The sequence below is a fragment of the Corvus brachyrhynchos genome, unplaced genomic scaffold (genome assembly GCF_000691975.1).
Source record: "Corvus brachyrhynchos isolate BGI_N302 unplaced genomic scaffold, ASM69197v1 scaffold28, whole genome shotgun sequence".
In the NCBI taxonomy this organism is placed as follows: Eukaryota; Metazoa; Chordata; class Aves; order Passeriformes; family Corvidae; genus Corvus; species Corvus brachyrhynchos.
This window is the reverse complement of record NW_008246058.1, coordinates 3,117,049-3,121,581: the sequence shown is the minus strand read 5'-3', so window position 1 is coordinate 3,121,581 and position 4,533 is coordinate 3,117,049. Positions and strand designations below refer to the sequence as shown.

Below are 4,533 nucleotides of genomic sequence, written 5' to 3'. Positions count from 1 at the left end.
GGTCTCCCCCCCCCACCATGTGGTCCTGGGAGACGGGCCCTGGGACAGAGATGGGGTTTCCCTGCCCCTGGTCAGCCTCGTTCCCCATCGGTTGTTTTGTGTTCCCCTGCGCGGGCAAGGACCCTCGGGTCCCGTGACTGGAACAGTTCCTCGGCAGAACCCCGGCCATGCAGCTGGAGAAATAAACATCTCTGAAGCATCTACCAAGAATCCGTCCATATATATTTCCTTTCCACGGGACTCCTGGTTTGGTGCAATTGTGTTACAGAATCCCCGCTGTAACATCCTGGTGTGTAATTTAGCAAAAATCCACAAGAGGGGGGTACCAGCCACAAGCAAAGCCTGCTCTGGAAATGGGATCTGCCTAGGCAGGTCCGCAGGAGGTTTTGCAGTGATGTTTCACTTTCATGGCATGGTACTTACTTACAGCTTCCGGGGACCCTTGGGAGTTGGACACCCAGCCCCAGAGTAGTTTTTACTTAGACAGCCCGACCTCAGTTGTTTTTAGGATTCTAAAGTAACTGAAATTGTTTCTACATAAAATAGTTGATAATAACATGTATTGAAGTAAACAATTGAAAATATCCAATCAGTCACTTCAGCTTTTGAGATAATAGGAAACAAAGTCTGGTTCTAGAAAAAAATAAAGCAGCGCCTAACAATAGAATTTGTTCCCATGCCTTTATAGGAAGGGTAAAACCCCCAGATATCCCTTTTTTACAGGGGAGGTTACTGAATCAAAACTGCAGATCTCACTTAAGCCAGCACTGCTCATCTATGATTGCACCATACAAAGCAGTACTTAAATCCACATTTAACCCTTTTCCTTACATTTTGGCTGTAGATACTTTGTGTGGGTTTTCTTCCAAACTTGAGAGCTTGAAACAAGAAAGTCTAAAGCTCAAGTCTTATAAAATTTGTTTTAGATGTTGATTTTCAATGCGTCTACATTCTCTTTTTCCCAATGCTGAATGCTATGGAGAGAAGTATGTTTGTGACCAGGACACTGCGATAGCTGTTTGCCTGAAGAATTAAAAGGTCAACCCCAGGATCCTGACATTTCCAAACAATACAGCACGCATTTCTCCAGCCTTTATGAAAGCTGAAAGCAACCAGTGTTCTTGAAAATCATCCCAGTTTTAGCTAAGAAAAACAAACTTGAGTTTGTAACTTTAGGTAAATGTGTGTAATTTCAGGTAAATCCAATGTTTATGTTTCTTGATGTTTACATTTCCCCTGAAATGCCTTTGCACTCATTATGCACTCCTTTCTCCTTTTGAACTGTAGATGATTGCTGCTTACTTCTGCTGTCATCCTGGAGATTCGGGCACCTGGCACCTGTTGTAACTTAGATCTATTACAAGGGTGTGCAATGGAAATGCAGCAATTGTAGCTGAACCTCCTGGCCTGGAGGAAAGGGACATGGGCTCTTCTCCCTCTAGCGGTGACTATTGGCTCATTAGACATAAAGAGAGAGTACTGTAGGAGGCCATAAATGCTGTTAAAGCACTTCCTACAAGGGTTTCATGTAGGAATATTCATCTACATTTTGACAGCAGGGCTCTGGAGCATCTAGAGAGTGACCACGCTCTACCATGGGTAGAGGAATCTTGGAGACAATGCTTATCCCACCAGTCCTTGCTGTGTACCTGCCAACCTCCAGGTTTTTCCCTCACTCTTAGTGACTAAGTCAGGGAAGGGAAATTATCCAGCTTGAGTGTGAGTCCTCTTGGCCTTCCACCAGGATGAGTGCTTATGGCTGGTTGTAGTATGCAGCAGGTCTACAAAGCCCAGCTTCTTCAATGGCTATATGGAGGATGTCCATCACCTGTCCTGGACATCACTTGAGAGACACCCAGCCATGCCCTAGAGGAAGAAAGAAAGCCAGGAAGAGCCATCAGCAAGCCTGATTCTGCTGATCAGCATTCTTGAAAACCAGCCCAGTCTTACATGCAGAAGGACAAAATTGGGAGCCAGGGACCTGCCCTAAGCTAGGGAAAGCAGAATGCATGGGACATGGACTTGGCATTGGCAAAAACATGTGGAAAATGCTTGAGCAGAGGCAGAACTAGAGAAAGACATTCAGCAGTCACTATCTAGAGATGAAGGGTGGAGACAGGCAGCAGTTTGGGCAGCTGTCTATAACAGTAGCAGTGAAGTGGGCTTCGGCCATGGTTCTGGCAACCTGAGTAGTCATCACAGAGAGACTAAGTGAGCTTCATCTGAAGTACAGGTTACATTCCTCTGGTGAAGGAACAGCATGTGAGATGGCATTGCAGCCTTTCATCCAGGGGTTCCACTGTCTCTCATTCAAAGCCAAGTTTGATATAGCACAGGTGAGTGAATTTCGGTCACTTTTATTGAGAAAATTATTCAGGTGTGAAAAAATACATGAAAGCCTCACCAGGTAAGACAAATAAGTAGCATAAATGAAGCAGCTGAGATTGTAACACTTAGGAGCATAAAGATTATAGGAGAATTCTGATATGAAAGACAAAAAGCAAATCAGGAGATCAGAAGACAGCAACTCAGTAGTACTGAGGATGTCTCTGCTCCACAGGGCAATGGAAGTCAGCCCTTTCCTAAGGCAGCTGGTGTGGGGTCAGTAGCTCTGACCCAGGAAGCTGTGACCGGTCCGGAGAGATGGTCCCGTGGAGGATCATCTTCCCAGGTCCCGGTGTCTTCCCTCAGCTGCTGGCAGGAGGGCCCATGCAGAGAAGGTGTCAGTGATTTTCAGCTCTTGATTCCAGCTCTTCCTCTGCTGGGCAGTCTCCAGGGCGGACCAGGGAGAGAGAGACAAGAGACCCATATAGCAGTTCTGCACAAGGCAGCTTTATTAGTCCATAGCCGGCGAAGGGGAGGCCATTGATGGGCTTCTCTCTCCCTCACAGAGGTAGAGGGCTGGCTTTATAGGGATACAGGGGGTGGGTGTCAGAGGGTAAAGGCCAATGGGTTACAAAGGATCTGCATAGGGTCTCCCAGAGGATTCTGGGTCTGTCTTCTTCTCACCGCAGCTGCAAAGTGGTTGCCTTTCGAGGGAGTCCTGCTGGGAGGTTATGCAATCTTATCTCAGCAGGCTTTCCCTCCAGGGCAGGGGCTGGGCATACCCCACACTTTCCCATCTGACTGAGGTTCTCTTCTGACAAGCAAAGAGCCTTAGGGCATCTTACCATGGCCAATGAGCCCAGTAGCTTATTAGTTCTAGCTCTGTATTTGTTATGTATTTTCATCAAAATATGTTTGGGTTTGGTGGTTGGCTCTTCAATAGTGTTTATCCTGCCCGAAGAGTTTTTGTTTAGAAAATAAAAGTCACCTGAATGAAGTGGCTTCTTTGTTCCACCTCCTCATCTGGTCAGGGTGAATCACTGTAGAGATGAGTATCTTCAAGGACATGAAAGAAGGGATGTTAAGTTTAATTAAATTAGGCTTGGACTTTAGAGGTAAATTGAAAAGTGTATTTTGTTTAGGAGTACTTCTTCCAGTTTTTGAAGATTAAGAAGCAATTGCACCCCCTAATGAAAAATCAGAGTAGATGCAGAACAGACTGAAAAGAAACAAGGAAGCTGGATGACAGAGAAAATACACATAACTGAGTGGAAGAACTTATCTGCACCTCAAAATGATGTACTTTCAGAAGGCTTTATCACATGCTCCTACAGTCTAAAGAGACAATGTTTAGTTTACAAAGCAACCAACCAACAACCAAAAACCCTGCTAAATGGAATTTGCTAGCTGTGTGGATTCTCTCCTTGTTTTGGAGGTCAGACATCTTGCTGTAATGTGCCCTTCTAGAGTCTATAATTACAGGCTGTCCTCATTCTTACTGACGTTTCCAACCCATAATATTCAAGTCATAAACTTCACCTCTCTTAGATGCCAAATAATTTATTTTTTTATTGGCAAGCAGTATTATTTGTTATGAAGTCATGTGGAATTTAGTATGTGGCAATTAGCCCTCTTGGGATTCATAGAATAGAATCATTGAGATTGGAAAATACCTTTAAGTTCATGAAGTCCAACCATTAAAACAGCACTGCCAAGTCCACCACAAAGCCATGTCTCTAAGCACCCCATCTACTTTTCTTTTAAATACTTCCACGTTTGGTGACTCCACCACTTCCCTGGGCAGCCTGTTCCAGCCTGACAACCCCTTCTGTGAAGAAATTCTTTCCTAATAATCAATCCAAACCTCCCCTAGTACAACTTGAGACCATTTCCTCTCCTCCTGTCACTTGTTACTTGGGAGAAGAGACCGACCCCCATCTAGTTAAAACCTCCTTTCAGGGAGTTGTAGAGAGGGATAAGGTCTCCCCTGAGCCTCCTTTTTTTTAGGCTAAACACCCCCAGCTCCCTCACAAGACTTGTGCTCTCGTAACTTTGCTCAGCAGATAAAGTCACTCAAAGCAGAGTCAATGAGGATTAATTCATGTAAATTTTTTTTTTGTAGTATTTTCTAAGCTTTTTCTGCTGTTCCCTTCAAGTTGTCTGGCTTGTCCTTCCTATCTGCCCTCCAGAGCTCACCTGTTCTGAATT

At 44.8% G+C, this 4,533-nt stretch overlaps 1 long non-coding RNA gene across 1 annotated transcript in view; it reads right to left on the bottom strand.

The window, feature by feature from the left end:
* Positions 1-4,256, bottom strand: part of LOC108449578 — a 13,767-nt gene extending 9,511 nt beyond the window's left edge. Inside the window, exons 1-2 of the long non-coding RNA XR_001865794.1 lie at positions 4,146-4,256; positions 3,860-3,864 (exon numbers count right to left, since the gene is read on the bottom strand). This is a non-coding gene — a long non-coding RNA (uncharacterized LOC108449578). The remainder of the gene's footprint in view (positions 1-3,859; positions 3,865-4,145) is intronic.
* Positions 4,257-4,533: the final 277 nt, after the last annotated feature.